Raw genomic sequence first — 19,958 nt, 5'->3', positions numbered from 1 at the left:
CTAGGATAAGGCAAACAAGAAGATTAACAAGGACTAGAGCAATGATGTCAGCATTGAGTTTGACATGGTGGGAAAGTGGAAGTGATGTCAGCCTGGAAAGCACATTTGTGTCAAAGAAAAGTGTTACCATTCAGTACTTCAGGTCAGAGGAAATAAGATTATTTTAAAATTAGATTATTTTTACACCTACCTCTGTCCAACAATAGTGATTCATTTTTCAATAATTTACATAACAGATGGGTTACTTAATTTAGTTGTCATGCTAAAAAAGTCTGCTGATACTATTGATGGAAAACCAAAACATAAAATACTCATATATGAGAACCGCAGACTGTATAAATGATGGCTGTTGCTACCAGTCAAGCCAGTAAGTAAACCTTAAACCTGCATTGTTTTTTATGACCACCAGGGGGTTATAGCTGCAATTGCAAAAAGACTTTTGGTCTGTGGAAAAATGGCTCTTGGACTTGACTTCAGTAAAACTTTCCTGATGAGTTTATGCGCTCGTTCACTCTTTTTGGGTCATATTGAATAAAAGATTGAGCACATTTAAAAAATTTTGGTCAAATGTTCAGATAGAAGGATTGTGCAGTGTATGCTTATTAGGTAAATACTAGGGACTGACAAGTCATTAGAGTTCATGAGTGTGCAGTTTCACAGTCAGCTCGATCCATTGGTCATCACATCCAGTTTAAAAATACCAACATAGCAACAGCAAAAACTCTCATCTTGAGGCTTCTAAATGGGACTTATTAAGTCCCGTTCATAAGCCATAAGTCATGTTTTAAGGACCCTGGAATGTACTGAATGCCTTCCTTGCTCACTAGCAACATCTTGGCTTTAAAAATATTATCTCCCCCTGCTGGTACTGCAAGTTCTGCATGGGTGTCCATTTCAGGCTTTGGAGGCAAGTGGAAACGGTGGACCGGTGTGTTTATTACACGCTTTGCTGTGATATCGGGATCCACAGTAGCTTTTTATATGTCAGTCTAATACACATAGTTAATCACTACATCTAGTTTTTGTTTGTTTGTTTTTATCAGAAACGGAAATGGAAAGTTGTTTCTTTTTGCAGTACAGCCAGTGAGACCATTTTTCTGGGATGAGCAGGAGTTCATTGGAACTAAAACCCTGCATTATTCTGGCAATTTGTCTGGCGATTTGTTGATAAAAGTTGCTAGAACATATTAACTTGTCAATTGGAATGTAGAAATATGACTAGTGCATAATTCTAAAGACCATTTTTATTTCAGTAGATTTATCATTTCTTTCAATATACAGCATGAGTGCTCCAAAACTGTTTTTTTTTTTTCTCTTTAGTTTTTTGGGGGTGAGGAGGTGGGGGTTGTTTGGTTGGTTTTTTGTTTTGTTTTGTTTGCTTGCTATACAACCAAATACATTTTTATTAGGACTTTGTGTGTCAGTGAACTTAACTTTTAACAAAAACAATATAATACGATTCCTTAAAACTTAAACTCGTACTCTAGGCATCTGTGGGATTGACTTGCACATTTCCTTGCTAGATTGAAGGGAAGCGTGTGTGTTGCTAAGCTGGACAGATAAACCCGGGCCTTTATTTATAAATGAGAAGGTCAGAATTAGGGCTGGGCGATATGGCCAAAAATCCACATCGCGGTATAATTTGAAGCATGTGCGGTAACGATATATATCGCGATATATTATTTTCTTCTGTACAGTATACAGTATGTTCCACATTATAAGGCAAACTTAAAATTCTTTAATTTTCTCAAAAATCGACAGTGTTCATTATAATCCGGTGCACCCTATGTATGAATTCCGGTTGTGCTTACTGACCTCGAACCAATTTCATGTGGTACACGGCGCTCAAAAATCTGTCAAAAAATGTTTCAGTACGACTTTGGTGAGCTACGAAGCCGCACCGCTTGATGGATTGTTGGAGCATTACGGCTACCGTAGTCAGGAGCCTCGTGGAGTAATCTGGGTCCTAAACTCAGTCCGCTGCAGGTCCCAAAGTCAAACGAACACTGCAGCATCACTGAGAGTTAAAAACTGTCTAAACTCTTTAATCTTTAATAAAATGATCAGCGTTTCTGCTTTATCAGGTGTAACAATCAAGTTTAACATCCAGGCATCCATGAAAACAGAATTGATTAAAACGAAGTTAGAAGTTAGCAGGAAGTTAGCTCGCTAGTTTCCACCTAAACATGATATAGCATGTTCTGACTGAGAGAGTTCTCAAAAATTCAAACGTACAGCTCTGCTATCACTTCCAACATAAATGAAGACAGAAAACTAAACAGCAGTGACGTTTGTAGGGTTACTGAAGTTGGGCTAGTTGGTATATAATGATGTGCTACGTGATCACTAGCAACACAGCTAGGTTAGCATAACATAAACAGTGAAGCTGGAGGATGAATGCTAACTTTTTTCCACTCGATAAAAGTTAACGTGAGGGTTCCCGATGGTTAGGGACAAATGCAATCGCATGGCAGGATGCTGTAAACGGACCAAACTTCAGTGAGGAGAACAACTGAGATAATTCAACCACAATACCAGGTTAGTCATTAATATACTGCAACAACATGGGAATAGAGCAGCTGTGAGAAAATTCAACATTAATAATTCAATGGTACGGAAGTGGAGGAAGCGCAGTTTTTGGCTTCCACATATTCCAAAACGTGTTTTGTCTCTTTGCTATTACTGTCACCCGGCATAATTTGCAGATGATGCGATGCTTTGAACCAAAAAATGCACAGCTTGATGACACCATCAACATGCGCTATCGTGGTAGAGCGGTATAGAGATTGAAAATGTGACGTCATTCTGGGGTAAAACCGCAAAGGATTCTGGGAACGAGTGGCAAGCGGTACTAGCGCACGCAGGCTTTCACATGAAAACAGTCACACAGCGATAAAAAGGAACACAAAGAATGGCAAGAAGCTGTTGTATTATTAACTGCAATAGCTGGTCGCATGACAGCCACGGGAAGCCGACAGGTAAAGAGATCGGTTTTTATCGGATTACGCCGTGGAAGAGAAATTGTTCAAGCCATGTTTCCGAAGTAACAAAGAGCCGACGGATGGCCTGGATTGCGGCCATTCGAAGACCAAATATAACGTTCCAGAACACTCCAGCTCACGTTAGTCTGCTCCAAGCATTTCCACAAAGGTAAGTCTTCTGTTGTAGTTATTACGTAATTTATCATAACATAATTGTTGATGTAGGTTACAAATAAGTCTTATATTGATTTGAATTGAATTCGTTGCGCTATGCTGCTTTGTTCACTGTTACTTTGCAGGCTAATGTTTGTTGTGTTTTGTAGGAAAACCAGCCTGCAAAATGCTGGAATGTGATCCAGACTGGGCACCTCTATCAACCTGGGTCATACCGAGTTTAAAGCTGCTACCACAGCCAGATTTGATCGGTTAAGAGAGAGAGCGAGATCAAAACAGCCACGAAAAGTCCCGTATATATGTGCCATGTCTGTACTGAAGCAATCAAGTGATGAATAACTGTTTTCCAGTATGTTGTTTTGCAATGTTGTTTTTTTTTGTTGCATTGTTGATTTGTTTTTCACCGAAGCAGCTAATAAAGCACAATGGAATACAATTTTGCCTCTTTCTTGTAAGATTCTATAATAGAATGAAACAATAATGCCAGTTATAAATAAAGACAATGAGTTGAATGAATTACGAAACACTCATTTTATTTCTATTGAATCTGAAAATGTTGTGTAATACTACAACCTGAAACGACAAATAGATTGCGTTGGCCTGTACAGGAGATAAAGGAAAAAAATGTAACAACAGCTGTGAAATGGAATAGTCCAAATCACCAAAGTAAACTGGACCTGGGCTTGTTGCAGGTCTGAAGTTACTAAACATTTTGTGAGTGTATGCACTCACTCTTAGGACCATTTAATAATAAATATGTGCGTGATGAAAGTTGGGCAGCACGCTAACGTCCTTACTCCACTCTGTATGCTCGTACGGGTCTGACCCTTTCACTCCTTTGATTTTTTTCCTCGTACTTTTTTTTTTGCCTTTTCGTCAAGTCTGTATTTGTACGGACCTGCTGTGTTCTCTGTCGTTTTGTACATAACTGTTTTTGGGGCAAATAAAATGCAAGTAGGGATTAAAACCGCAGAATTAATGATTACCGGTGCTGGAAATGCTAGCGCTTGATGCAGTGTTTTGATTTTGTTGCCACTCGTACCTGCAATGCAATGCGCGAAAGTCACGTGGTCTGTCAATCTCTATAGTCAAAATCTCTACTGTTTAACCATATACCGTTTATACCGCCCATCATGCTAGTCTTACACATTAGAAGAATGGACACGGACAGCACCGAGGGCACACTGTATGTTAGTAAAGTTTTAGCTACTAAAATTAAACCAAACTGCCATATCAAAGCATTTGCACAACACATCCTGGAAAGACTTTATTGCAGTAATAGTAATGTAACAAGTTGTTGTTAACTGAGGTAAAGTTATCTTCACTTTGCCTGCCCAGTACGAAGACACTCAGTTGAAATACATGTGATCTTTTGTCTTCCACATGTCAAGTGTCCTGAATTTTTTAAGGACACACTGCACACCATACTGAGATATGCCAAGTTTTCAGCTAATACCTCTTTGGGAATGCACTTCTTGATGCAAAATACTATTTTATGCTTGTCACACAGTGTTATCATTTTTGTAAAAAATATGTGTTTTTGCAACAGGCCACCAGTGAAAAAGTGTTGAAAGATACAAATTGAAACTGAATTCTTGCTAAGTTGTCTGTGTTGTGTAGGCAACACTAGTTCATCCCTTAAGTTAGATGTCTGGGTTTTTTATGCTTGAATGATTCATAGATTGGTGTTCAGTGGCTTAACAAACAAACTGAAACGAGTGAAAAAGCAAAGAAAAAGTCCTTCAGAGAGCCTGGAGAACTATTGGCCAAGCTGACTTTAAAAATTACAACAAAACCTAATCTTTCAGCAGAATTTAACCGATAAGGGATGATTCAAGACTTCTGCACATTATAGCAACTATCCCCCCATGGCTCTTTTAAGTTTTCATCAGAGGCAGTCTTTAATATCAACAGACCTTGCTATCACGCCAAACATTTTCAACTTTATTACTTAGTACCCCTGTCTTTTCTTTTACTGCCTACTAAAATTAGTACAGACTGCAGCATTTGAAGCCCCTCCTGCACACCAACTCCACTGAAACCTCCCAGAGAGTACAACATTTTGCGCAAGGTGACTTCCAACTCCTGACAGTTTTTCTGTCAAGGAAACATTGGAGATGCCCCAGGGCAGATCGCCAGCATCAAGGCCAGATGGGAGCCCCACACTCTACCTGCCCCCCCCGTCCCTTTGCCAGTCCCCTGACACCCCCTCCTGCCATCTGTGCTGACCTGCCCCTAGCTGTCAACAGTTCAAGAGCGGGTTGCATCGTTTCAGTCGACAACACAGCTGTGCAGATGTTGTCAGGGTGAAAAGATGGTGATGGCGCCGACAGCAAGGCTAACATCTGTGGTCCCTGTGGGAACAGCAGAGCAGCACTTTGCAGGAAAGCCAGTCGCTGTGATACCGTGTCAATGAGCTGACAGACGTGGTGCTTAAAGTCCTGTGTGGAATCATTAGCGTTGCTCCTGTTTCACAAAGGCCTTGGAAAACCTCACACAGCCTTACAGACCACCTCCGCTGCATAATACTTTGTCAGTTCAATAAATATGTTCTAGGGATTAAACCCAGATTAAGACACTGTAAACAAGACAGATTTACATCAACTAAGTAGATCACAGAGATTTGATACTGAAAGCACTCCAAGCATAATCCAAATATCATCACAGTGTGTATGCTTCTTAAATCTGTATGATTTACATGTTGTTCTCACAAGTGGCTTAATAAAAATATATTAGCGTAACTGTTTCCCACACTCGCTTTTTCTTGTGACTGCAATGGATGCTCTCCCCCACATATCCCTCCCTCTCTCCATTCTGCTTTATGCCCTCTGTGGCATGTGTCAGGTATAGCCATTCATTACCCTAGTGTACTTGCGCTCTTACTCTCTCATGCTCTCTCCATTCAACAAACAGACAAAGAATACATTTCTGTTGTGTTCTTCTCCACTGTGTGTGTCTCTGAGAGTGTAAAAGAGAGAGAGGGCTCAGCAGAGAAGGGTAAATAAGTAAGGGGACTTCATACATTTTCATGACTGTACCGATAAGGTCAGTCATGTGCTGTGGTTACTAAGCAACGCTGCCACCCCATGTTGGACAGTTACAGAAAAAAAAAGGCAAACTCAGAGATGTTTACTATTATGCTGACTGACAGTTGCCCAGTATCTCTCAGACATCTTAGCTCAGCCTTAAAGTTCAGTCACTATAACACATCTCACACATCTCAGTCTTGCATTGCATCATCCTTATGGCACATTATGCACATTGGCTCTCTTCCACAGCATGCCTGGTATCCTGTCTTCCTTCTCTCATCCCAACCGGTCGCAGCAGATGGCCCCGCCCCTCCCTGAGCCTGGTTCTGCTGGAGGTTTCTTCCTGTTAAAAGGGAGTTTTTCCTTCCCACTGTCGCCAAAGTGCTTGCTCATAGGGGGTCATATGATTGTTGGGTTTTTCTCTGTATGTATTATTGTAGGGTCTACCTTACAATATAAAGCGCCTTGAGTTGCCTGTTGTTGTGGTTTAGCGCTGTGAAAATAAAATTGAAATTGAATTGAATTATCACAGAGAAAGACATTTTTTTTGTTCATCAAGCTGTAAGGCATAACAATATTTTTTTTTTAAATATTGTCTGCCAAATCTGTCTACAGTAAAGTGGGAAAATAAATAATTTTAATTAAAAACAATGAGTATTAGTTTATTACTTCTACAATGAATATGATTATATTTATATTTAAGGAATCAAAATATCTCACACAAAACCTCTTTTTCTGTGTTGCAGTATTAATTTTCATGACAGCGTTTATTCTCACTATGTCCATGTTCCAAGAGCAGATGTGAAGTAGGAAACTGGAGGTAAGTGACAGAATCTCTTCTGTCAAAGGCTGTTTATGTTTACATTTTAGGAAAACTACAAATATCAAATTACAAATATCAAAATGACAAATTACAAATATCTCTTTAAAATTTGAAAAGTTTAGAAAGTTTTTTTTCTGACCTTATTTGAAAGCATGGTCAAACTTTAAAAATGCAAATTCCCATTACATTCAGTAGTTTGTTGTTATGTGTGTTTGCTGTGAGCGGATAAAAGTAACCTGTCAATGAAATGATCTTTCTATCGTAAAAGTCTAATTTTAAATAGCAATGACAGTAAAGATTTGGGGGCCAGAAATTTTCATTATTTCAATAAATCACAGAACAGTTTAAACCATCAAAATCTACATTTCTCATGAGTCCACATTTAGTATGTCAAAAACTTCACTTCATTATACACACTGCAGCTAAAATTCCAAATGAAACAAAAATGAGATTTGTAGATTGAAATAAAATAAAATCTTGTGAATGAACACCTCACTATATTCATTAACTCTCCTGCTTTAGTTTCAAAGACCTAAAACCCTTGAATTACCTCTGGATGACCCTACTGTCTACTTATATCTGATCAAAGCATTGAGCTGTGAGATGCAAAGTAGTCAATGAGTTAAAGCAATGAATAGATCTGCGAAAGTAGGGTGTCAAGGAGCTTTGCTCTGCCCACTTAGTTACTTACAAAGCAAGATAGTGAAATCAGTCAGGCAAATTTTGTGTTTTTTAACCTCATTCCTCATTCTTTTAATTAATATACGATGGATATAGGTTGTATTTCAATCCATAGTTAAATGGAGGAGCTTGTTAACACATTTCTGGTAGATTAGCAGTCCAGTAATCTGTGACAGCAAAAAAAATATTGTCTGCCATGGATACCTGGGAACCTGAGATCCTGATGTTACTGAATGCAATTAAAATACATTTGAAGCTTCCAGTTGTGAAATTTTAATTCTAATTTAGTTACTAGCCAGTATCCATAACATATCAATACCACATCTAATTCTTTTGTTTTTTGTTGTTATGTATTTCCTTTTGAGCCAAGAGAATGAGGAAGTCTTCCTTATAAAAACAACTTTTGATGTTTTAAAGTCTTCTAGCCCTTCACCATATTTTCTTTGAACGTCTCATTAGTGCAAAATTGATGTAACACAATAAAAACCTAATAATGAATATCAGCCACTAACATCTGTAACTGTCATCTTGTTTTGTTGATATAGGTCATTAAGACCGATTTTAACTGATACAGATGTGATGTTCAGTTATCGGAGCATCCGTAATTAAATAATTAACATTTTTACATCACTTATTTTTACATTAGTAATTCCTTTTAGTGTTCTTTTTTCTTTATATTTCTTTCCAGTTTCATATTTTTGAGTTAGCAGTATTATTAGAAAAACATATTTCAGTTACAACAGATTATTTATATTAGCAGTTTACAATATATAAAATAAGGCCTGGATTCGATGTCTGCTGCTTTACCTTTGAGAATATATTTTCTAGTGTAAAGCTGTGGTGTGGAAATTGTGGCATGTAGCTTATTTTCAATCAGAGTGCACTCTTTAACCTCTAATAATGAAAAAATATTCTCTTTATGCATTTCTTCATTCTTCATAAATGTGAATTGTGACTTTGTCTCTCATTCTTTTCAAAATGTATGGGCTGAGACTAGGATTCATAGATTATGTAATGAAATGGTGGTCTCAGGATGTATGCTAGACTACAGTTCCTCCATTTATGTCTCATAATTAAATTATTCAGCAGTCTGACCCAAGCAGCGGAGCTACTTCATTCCATATGAGTTACTTATTCAGATGAACCTGCCTTGGTCATCTTTAAAACAATATCAGAGATATGTTTAATAGGTTTGTTTAAATGTAGTCAAACAGACTATTTTATTAATACAACAATTAATGTTTCCTTTGTGTCTATTTCTAGGTATAATTATCAAATAGATTACATAGCTTTTATAGTTCCATTTCTCTCCAAACATATATTAGATGTCCTGTACTAGACAGATGTACTTGGGTACCTGCCCATACCGACCCACAGCACAACCATAGAAATCCATGCCATGAAGCTCCCAGTGTACAGTCCCAGTGTTAATGGCACACCTTGTATCTCAGTTCTTGGGTACCTCGCTCTGTAACTTTCTATGGTCTGCCACATTGTAGCTGAGTTACTGTGGTTCCTGAACGCTTCCACTTTGCAATAACATCACACACACAGCTGATGCTAAAATATCTAGGAAGGAATACCTTTCATGAACTGACTGGTTGGAGCAGTGACATCGTATTACATTACCATGCTTGAATTCAGTGAGCTCTTTAGAAAGACCCATTGTCTTACAATTGTTTGTAGAGGCAGACCCCGAGATACTTAAAATCTTCCACTTGGGGCAGTAACTCATCCCTGACCTGGAGTGGGCACTCCACCCTTTTCCGGTTGAGGACCATGGCCTCAGAACTGGAGGTGCTGATTCTCATTCCATAAAAATCTTGTCTATAAAAATTATAAACAGATTTGGTGAAAAAGGGCAGGCCTGACTGCTATTTAGATGTAGCTGTTTATAAACTGTCTGTGAGCAGTGTAAGACAGTAGCTATACTATATTTCTACTATTTTTTTAATAGTACTTAATTTTCAATAAACATTTGCAACAGAGTTAATTCAGCTGGAAACAGGTAATTTAGCCATTGTTAAAGATGTTTCGTTGTGGATAACAATGGTAGTGATTAACGACTGTCATTATGCAGTACATGTTTACTTCTTCTTCTTATTCCTCTGGCTGCCTCTTTTAGATCTCCTTCTATTTCACCCTATTCTTTTCTGTCACACCAACCCCCTGCATGTCCTCCTTCACTACATCCTCTGATGTCTTCCTCTTTTCCTCCTGCCTGGCACCTTTATTATCACCCTGACACTCATCTCCACCCACTCCACATTGTGCGCACTCTCTTCTTTACCTCTCTTGTGCACCATTTGTTGTTTTAGACAATTGAACCCTGGTATTTTAAAGGATTTGCCCGCACTATCTCAACTCCGGGCATGTTCATATTTCCAACTGTCTTCCACTCATTCCCACATACGTATTTTGTCTTGTGTCTATTCATTTTCATTCCCCTACTCTCCAGTGAATACCTCCGCCTTGCCATACTCTCCTCCACCCGCTCCCTATTCTCAGTACAGATCACAGTGCTACCTGAAAACACCACAATCCACAGTCTCCCAACTGACCTGATCTGTCAGCCTGTCTCAGAGCAGATCCCTCATATAGTCCCATACCCACCTTGAACCCGTCTGTCACTTCTACTACACACCTCACAACTGTCTCACTGTCCTCATACAAGTCTTGCGTCAGTTTCTTTACCACTTCTGACTTCATGATGCAGAGCCACAGTTCCTGTCTTGGCATCCTATCATGTGCTTTCTCTAGATTAGAAGGGCACAGTGAAGCTCCTTTTGACCTTCTCTATACTCCATAAACACTCAAGCAACCATCGCATCTGTAGTACTCTTTTTCTGCATTAAGTCATATTGCTGCTTGCTGATTGTCACTTTGCTTCTTAACCTAGCTTCAACAACTCCTTCCCATAACTTCATGGTATGACTCTCCAATGTTATCCCTCTGTAGAACATCCAATCAATCTACAAAATAAATGTGGTCAACAATATACACATGTATATTTCCAGTTAAAGACGCATGAATAGCAATCAAACCAGAATGAACAATTTCCCAACACTTCCAAGAGGTGAAGCTCCTCAACAAAACAAAACAAAAGGAAACTTGATGTCCAAACAATGAATTACACACTTTGGAACAAAGTCTTTGAACCTACTGGGTGGTCTGATTTCTCTATCCAACGTCCTCTTACAGCTGATTGCAGTGCCTCCAATACAAGCCAACCCTCACGGATGGGGGTGTCGGGTAAACCATTAGACAGGCCCGAGTCATAGACAGGGCCTGGAACCTCCTGGATGTGTCGAGCAGCTAGAGATTCGTCTAGCTACGTGGAATTTGTGAAGTTTGTCCCAAGTCACGTTCCGTAGCTATCCTAATTGCATCTAACGTCCCGTCACAGATTGTGACACAATGACAGCCTGTGCATATGCTTCGACTGCCCCCTCTAATGTCCTTGCGCAAAGGGCAACTGGTTGTTGTTCATCTTCTTTCTTTTACAACAGAGTGGTACCCAATCCATAGCTTACTATTGTTGGCTTGCCAGCGTCGTAATATGCTAATGCCGGTGTTGTAGTCAACATGGCTTTCACTTTTGTCAATACTTGTTTCTGCACTTCTCTCCATGTCAACACAGTGTCAGTTTTGAACAAACTGTTGATTGGGTGCATGATGGTGCCCAGATAGTGTAGGCTGTGAAGTTCTGCATTGGGTCTTAGCTAAATTTTTACATTACATCACAGTATGTCTCATAATAGCCAATAGACAACAGCCTCATGTCCCCAACTTTTCACTTGCACCCTGCTGACCATCCAGTGTGGAAATCTCATTTGTTATGATTTGAATGCTTGATTTGACCAAGATTTCATGCCGTATGCCCTTCCAGACCCAACCCTCCAAATTTATCTGTTTTTAAGGGTGCTGGACCCCCTGGGGCTGGGTTGTGCTTCAGTAGCTGTATACACCACATGTAATTTTTCACTAGAGATCATAAGATAAGATAAGATAACTCTTTATTGTCAAAATTGTAAAACTGTTCCATGTCAGCACTAAACACAGCAAAACACAACAAAACACAACACAGTAAACATTAAAGTTGATATAAAGTGCAAAAAAGGTATGACTTAATTAACTAAAGAATGAATGTTTGTTGCACATTACTGTTTGTCCATAACCTCAGCAACCTGAATCTTCTGCCAGACAGCAGGAGTTTACACACCCGGTATCCTCGGTGTGTGCAATCCTGTAGGATGCTGCGTGCCCTCTTGAGACAGTGAGTGCTGTACAGGTCCTTTAGGGAGGAAAGAGGATGTCCCACGATTTTTTTGGGCGATATTAATGACCCCTTAAGTGCCTTTTGTGTGCCGTGGTACTGCCAGAGAACCATACAGAGAGGCAATATGTTAGCACACTTTCAATGGAGCAATGGTAGAAGATGATCAGCAGCTCCCTCTTCAGGTCCATTTATGCTGAGGATACTCAGAAAATGGAGACAATGTTGAGCCTTCTTTACAACCTCCAAGGTGTTTGAGCTCCATTAGAGGTCTATGTCTATGTGCACACCCTGGAAATTGAAGCTGGACATCCTTTCCACACATTCCCCGTTGATGCTGATGGGCCGCAGTATGGACTTCCTCCTTCAAAAGTCAACTACTACAAGACAGCTCTTTTGTCTTGGTGGTATTGAGGTTGAAGTTGTTGTCTGCACACCAATGCGACAGCCTCTGAACCTCAGCTCTGTATGCTGTCTCGTCGCCAGAGATGAGCCCCACCCACCATGGTGGTATTATCTGCGAACTTAATGACTGCAATGATTGGGGATACAGTTGGGGACTTGGTACACAGCCTTGTGGAGAACCAGTGTTAAGGCTGAGGGCTGAGAAAAGATGAGGACCCAGTCTCTGCACACAGTCCGAGAGTACATGGTCTGATACAGCAGTAGGTGCTAGTAGGAAGTCCGATATCCAGCAGTTTTACTATCACTCTGTCTGGGAGTATCGTTTTAAAAATAGAACTAGAGTCGATAAAGAGCAGCCTTGTTACGTTCCCCTGAGGGGTCTAGGCGGTGAGGGGAAGTAACAAAAAGTGTCCAGGTCAGAAAAAAGGAGTCAAGGAGGCAAAAGGGTTAAATTAAAGAGTTTTATTAAAGTAGCTCAACTAAAAGAGACGGACAAGCCGCTATCACCATTTAAGGAAAACAAACAAAACTCAAGCGTTGGTCAATACAGTAAAAAGTAAGTCAAAAAGAGAGCAGCTCACTAGCTACAGCTCACTAGCTACAGCTCACTAGCTACAGCTCACTAGCTACAGCTCACTAGCTACAGCTCACTAGCTGCAACCACACAGCTCACTAGCTGCAACCACACTAATGGCACTCTGGCCCAGAGCTCACCTTTCCCTGGGCTTAACTGCTTTTAATTACTGACGAGAGTCAGCTGCACAAAAGGAAAAAGGTGGCAGCTAAGGCAGGAGAGATGGTCGGACACGCCCACACAGACAATGTTTAGGAGGAGGCCCTGCTAGGGCCGTAACAGCCCCTCCCATAAATACAAACCCATCGTTTGTCAAATTACGATAAACAAAACAGCTAATCAAGTCCGTAACCGTTGCACCACCAAATTGTAGGCTTTCCACCTACCAAACCCCATAGCAATGGTTAGGCATTTCCTGCGGAAGCTGCCAATCCCATCTCAGTGGGTTCACAACATTGACAGAGAGTGGCCCCAGACCCTCGAAACAGTGTCCCATGTGATAGCCACCAGGGCTTTGGACCATCACATGTGGAGAACCCAGCAGGCTGCTAGTGGGCCTTACAGAAACACTCCGCAGACGATTCCTCAGGTCAGGGGTACAGGCATGTTTGTTAGCCAGGGGTGCAGATCTGAGTGGTGGTGCTATACATGACCTGTCCCCCTGTAGGCCATTTTGAGGACCTGGGAAATTGTCAAACAGCAGCAGCTTGGGGCTAGTTGACCCCTTACACTGACCACAGGAGCCCCTTAAGCAACTATGCCTCAAGTGTGGTCTTTTGCTGGGCCTGACAACCTTGTCAGTTTGGGAACCACGACTGACTGTTTCCAAATCAGGCCTTCTTCCATTTGGATGCGCTTTCCGCTTAAGTGCCAGTTCCACACAATTAGCAACCACATGGCCAGGCTTGTGGCAGAAGAAACAAAGCTTCGTTTTAGGTCTCAAAACCACAACTTTTTCAGCCTCGTTAGCTGGCTCCCTCCTAGCTCGCCAAGATGTATTATAGTGAGAAGGGAGGTCACATTCTACAGCATTTGTTTTATGAGTTAGGGTAAACTCGTCTGCCAGTATGGCAGCCTGCTGTAAAGTGGAAACCCTCTGTTCACTTAAATAACAAGCAACACACTCAGGCACTGCATTCTTAAAGTCCTCCACCAGCACCAGCTCACATAACAACCCCAAATTGTTAACCTGGCTCGCAGAACACCACCTATCTAAAAGCTTTGCCTTCTCCCTAGCAAAGTCAAGGTAGGACTGACCATGTGCCAACTCCAAACCTCGAAAATGCTGCCTATAGGCTTCAGGTACAAGCTCATAGGCTTGAAGGACGGCACTTTTAATCTTTTCATAAACTAGGCTGTCCTGCCTAGACAGACCAGAGCAAGCTTCCTGAGCCTTACCTGTGAATTTACATAGCAACATCACCCCCCACATGTCTTGAGGCCATTGCAGTGCAGTCGCTATGCGTTCAAACGCAGTAAAGAAGCTATGAACACTGGACTCACAGAAAACTGGAACCAGGTGGATGTTATTGCTCACAAACGAGCCTCCGGACACCTGTGCACTGATAGCTGTATCATCCATTTTAGGGGCGGAGAAGGCTTAACAAACACACCCTAATTAAGACACTACCACACCCCTCTGCCAACTCACTCAGAGACTACTGAACACTTAACCAATGAATGGAAAACTACACAACTTACTTCAACTGACCAACTTACCTCTTGCTGCATACACATTAACAAATACAACTTACCCAGTTCCTAAGCACACCAAACTATACCTACCTATCTTCTGGAGCGTGCTGGGCTCGAGGCGACTTGAAAGGCAAAGCTTCAGCGACCGGAGCCCTGAATTGCCTACCCCCAACAGGGAACTTATCCCCGCCCAGGATTACTCCGAAAATAAAAAAGGCAAAACAACAAAAGAGTGCCCGATGGAAGAACTTAAAAAGCTCAGCTGGACACTCACCTAACTTAACTGGGAAGTTGTGGTTCTCGAAAGGTGACAAAGCAAGATAATCAAAAACCAAATCCAACTTGAAACTCCCTTATCAAAGATCCCGGACGAGCCCCCACTTGTTACGTTCCCCTGAGGGGTCTAGGCGGTGAGGGGAAGTAACAAAAAGTGTCCTGGTCAGAAAAAAGGAGTCAAGGAGGCAAAAGGGTTAAATTAAAGAGTTTTATTAAAGTAGCTCAACTAAAAGAGACGGACAAGCCGCTATCACCATTTAAGGAAAACAAACAAAACTCAAGCGTTGGTCAATACAGTAAAAAGTAAGTCAAAAAGAGAGCAGCTCACTAGCTACAGCTCACTAGCTGCAACCACACAGCTCACTAGCTGCAACCACATTAATGGCACTCTGGCCCAGAGCTCACCTTTCCCTGGGCTTAAATACTTTTAATTACTGACGAGAGTCAGCTGCACAAAAGGAAAAAGGTGGCAGCTAAGGCAGGAGAGATGGTCGGACATGCCCACAGACAATTTTTAGGAGGAGGCCCTGCTAGGGCCGTAACACTGCCGTTACGCCCCTGTTGTTCCAGTTGGGAAATGGTGGTTTGGAGCGTTTTAACAACGACATCTTCAGTTGATCTATTAGCTCTGTATGCGAACTGGAGTGGGTCGAGTGTGGGTGCCAGGCAGAACCAGCTTCTCGAAAGACTTTCTCTAACAGGTGTTAGAGAGACTGGTTGGTAGTCGTTGAGGCTGCTAATGTTGGTCCATTTAGGCATTAGCACGATTGTGGCCGACTTCAGGCATGGCGGGATGCAGGACTGGGACAGTGAAGTGTTGAAGATCTTAGTGAAGACCCCAGCTGGCTGGTCTGCACATTCTTTTAGGATCCTTCCAGTCATCACCCCATCTGGACCGGCGGCCTTCCTGGGGTTCACTACCCTCAGTGTGCACCTCACCTCATATTCCTGCACCATGAGGCTTGGGCTGCTCCTGCCATATGATGTTTGAGCTGTGGCTGCCTCTGGTTCTTTCACCTCGAAGCATGCAAAGAAGTGGTTCAGCTCCTCCACAAGCGCCATGTTGCCCTCAGTTATCATGGTATTGCCAACCTTTTAGTTGGTTAGGTGCTGAACTCCCTGTCATAGCTTGTGAATTGTTGTTGCTGAAGTGGTCTTCAATCTTCCTCTTGTGTGCTGCTTTGTCCTCTCTGATACCTCTTTTCAGATCAGATCTGGCTGCACTGTACTGCATAACATCACTGGATCTGAAGGCAGCGTCACATTGCTTCAGCAGGACCAGGACCTCTTTGGTCATCCAAGGTTTCTGGTTGGAATACACCCAGAGACTTTTGTCCACAAGGACACTGTTGACACAGAGGTTTATGTAGAAAAGCACTGATGTAGTATCCTCCTCGAGGTCCTGGTAATCAAGCACACTCTAGTCTGTGTTTTTAAAACAGTCCTGCAGCTGATGTGATCCACCTTCTGGCCAGTCTTTGTGGCTGGCTTATGGGTTAGCATGGTTAAAGTCCCAAGCTATAACTTGCACTCCGTCGGGAAAGGAGTGCTGCTGAATGCTTGTACAGCTCATCCATGGCTGAGTTAGCATTAGCATTAGAATGCTTGGAGACAAAAATACTCGCAAATGGTAACTTAAACGGTTGTTTCTTTAGCCATGCTAGCGGGCCCACCCTGCAGCCTCACTTTTGCCACCTTTGTTTACGTTTCCTCTTGGGCTTTTCCCTGGGATGAAACATTCACAGAGACCTTGGAGTTCTTATTATTTCCTCTGGAATTGTTGGAATTGGTGATACTCCAACACAATCTTCCTTGCAGCGTAATCCCAAACTCAGAACGTCCCGATGACTGTATGTAGATTATGCCCGACATACAGTAGTAAAAAACACATACACCCACGCATATACACATAGAAAGTATAGAAAACAAAGCAACGAACCTAAAGAGCAATGAGCTCCTGTGTCTACCTTGATTACAAAATCATCTTTTGAATCTGAAATGTGGGGTATGTAAAAGGCACTTGATACTTGATAATGACACTTGATATGGCAGACACGATTCCACCTTAGACAAATAAATCTGTCTATCTGTCTAAACCCATCAGAACCAACACCTTCGACTCCCTATCCATCCATTCATCCAGCCAGCCAGCCATTTTCTTCCACTAATTCAGTTCAGTGTTACGGGAGGCATAAGCCTATTCCAGCCATCACAGGGCGAAAGGCAGGGTACACCACTGTTGACCCTTACCTTTTATTTGTATTTTTAATTTGGCTAGAAACAGAAACCAGAAGTGAAAAACTAAAATTAAAATAGTAAAAAAAACCATAAATAAAAATAAATTAATAAATAGGTGCTCTACATAAACTGAAATAGTAAAATGACTAATTATCATGGTTCAAGATCATTTTCTTGTGTATATCCAGACGGCTTCCAACACTGCTACTATTTTTAGAACACTTGATGAACGACCTGCTCTGTCTCCTTGTGCTTTACCTCTGCAATGCATACAAGATTTGTTCCAATGTGTCAAAATGATGATCTTTCATCTTGATTTTAATTTTGGGGAAAAAGATAATGTCACAACGAGCCAAACCTTTCACGTGGCAAAAAATTCCTGTTTTCAGTACAATGCACACATTCACCGTTTCCCCTGACATATAGCTGCTCTCTCTGTTTTTTTTAAACAAAGTACAGCAGAACAGCATTATATGGCTGTCATTTGTTTACTTTCCCCGTCACTCATTCACTACTAACATTCACAGAGCCATCAGAGGGTAATGGTAATGCTGCTGTGCATTAATAAAATAAGAATAAAGCATTTAACTGACTAGTATTTCAAGGGGTCTTGATCAGTTGTTCATATATTACAGGTCTGAAGTAAGATTGTGCTGGTATGAATGGTATTAATATTGTTTATTTCGAATCTAATGTCCAAACACTGGGAAAGCAAAACCAGTAGTTGTTTGTCAAATGTTTAGTCATTTTCATTATCTACAGTAGCATCATAACACATTGTGTTGCAGATACTTAATAAATGTATTCATTTTTTCCAGTATCTGTTTCCATCACTAAATTGTTAATGTTTTAGACATTAAAAATATTTTAAAATATTTGCATCTGATTAAAGAATCAGTGCAGTTAAATAACAAGATGGTTTAAAGAGGATAAAACTGATCTGATCCAAACCTCACAACATATCATGGAGAATGCAGGGATTAGAGAAATAAGGATTGAGCTCTGTATGACCATACAGCAGGTGATTTTAATCCAATCTCTGAACCCCGTCCACTGGGATGTACCCTGAAGACAATCATTTAACATATGGCTGAATGATTAACCATAACAAGGCATAAAAGGTAATGAATCAACAAAACCAGTGAGGAAATGGGTTGTCGCCAAATTAATTGATGCTCTTGTGTTAACATGTTTTCTCAATAACCAACCTATGTATTCCAGTTGTAAATATGTTATTAGCATAATACAACTGTTTGGTGGTTTTGATTTCTTGCTTCTCGGACAGCAGTTATTAAAAATGTCTGTTTGAATTGGATTTGCTTAGAAGTTTGTTATAAGATGAGATACAGGAAAACTTTAGCAATTCAGCACAATGTAGCTTAACCATACTAGATACAAACCCCTAAGTCTGCATTTAATAGTTAGTATAGATAGCATAGATACTACAGGTACTGTTGTGTTAGCCAGTTTAGCCTCAAATTTGCTAGCAGTCTGAGTAGGTAGCTACCTGCAACTGGGGCAAGATATATAGAGTCCCCGACTGCAGACCAGTGCTATACAAAGGCACATAGAAGAAGCTGAGACATGCGTATTCCAGGGAACAAAATGCAATAACTGAATGATCAACAACCCCCCCTCACTGCTGGGAGTCAAGGAGATTGACAGAGAAGGGGATTAAGCAAAATCCACACATACATACAAACAAAATACTTTGTGCACAGTGTGTGCATGTTTCCTTCCTGCTATCTTATTTTGGGTGGCTCCAGTCAGTGATAATGATCAGTTTTATTTTGGGGATGCCTGGCTGGAAGCGCATGGAGGGGCCAGACATGCGTTGACAGGTCCTGTATTCCTGGCGCAGCGCATGTTCATATGCAGGTCTGATGTGGATGCTAAGTCCTAAAGACAGATACTGCATCTAGGCTGTGGGCTAAAGCTTGGGTCGCCTTTGAACATAAATTCACTAAATTCAAACATTCACATGACAGTAGTGTCATAGCTTCCAAAATTATTTCAATAGTGTCTAAAAAAATACAGCACTGCTGTTTGCTCACTAAACGTCTGAATCTTTGTGTCTCAGGCTGGTATAAAAAACAAATAAAACTTGTTTTTCAGGTGTATTCTTCCTTTTTGCAACTACACGCTAATTACAAATTATAAAATGTTGATAGAAATATCAACACTAATCATTTAAAAAATGTGGGTTTACACTTCTCTGTATGCTTGTCTTCATCCAGTAGCAGTTTCACAACTTAATTCTCAGTCTCCTCCTCCTCCTTCTCCTCCTCCGCTGTGGTTTGAATGGAGGTGAACTCATGCAGGGGGCTGTGGATGTCTAACATGGCCGCTGTTTGATACCCCCTGGTGCATTAGGGGGGTCGCTACTTATATTTGTCAAGGTCAATTAATGAATGCAGGGGTAAAGCTGGCAGGGTCCCCAAAACGCCCCCGGGGCTCATAAATTACCCAGAAGACACATTAAAGGACACGATTTGATCTCCTCCAATTAAGATAATTTAGATTTTTTTTCCCTTAACCAAATGCCTACATAGCACCCAGTCAGGTGTAGCCTACATCACTGTTTCTCCCTGCCTCCCTCCCTCCCTCCTTCAGCCTCCATCCTGCAGCCTGCTACACCACAACAGTGGCAACAAACCATAGAAGGATGTCCTGCCTGAGCTAATTTTTTTTTTTTTTTTTTTTTTGCTTGTGTTAATGTACAGTTCACCCTGCGTGGCACCTTGATCCGTCATAAAACAAAAGAAAGGGTTTCCTTTTTTGTATCCCCCCCCTTTTTTTTTTCTTT

Source organism: Oreochromis niloticus, linkage group LG10, assembly GCF_001858045.2.
Source record: "Oreochromis niloticus isolate F11D_XX linkage group LG10, O_niloticus_UMD_NMBU, whole genome shotgun sequence".
Classification (NCBI taxonomy): Eukaryota; Metazoa; Chordata; class Actinopteri; order Cichliformes; family Cichlidae; genus Oreochromis; species Oreochromis niloticus.
This window is presented reverse-complemented; position numbering follows the sequence as displayed.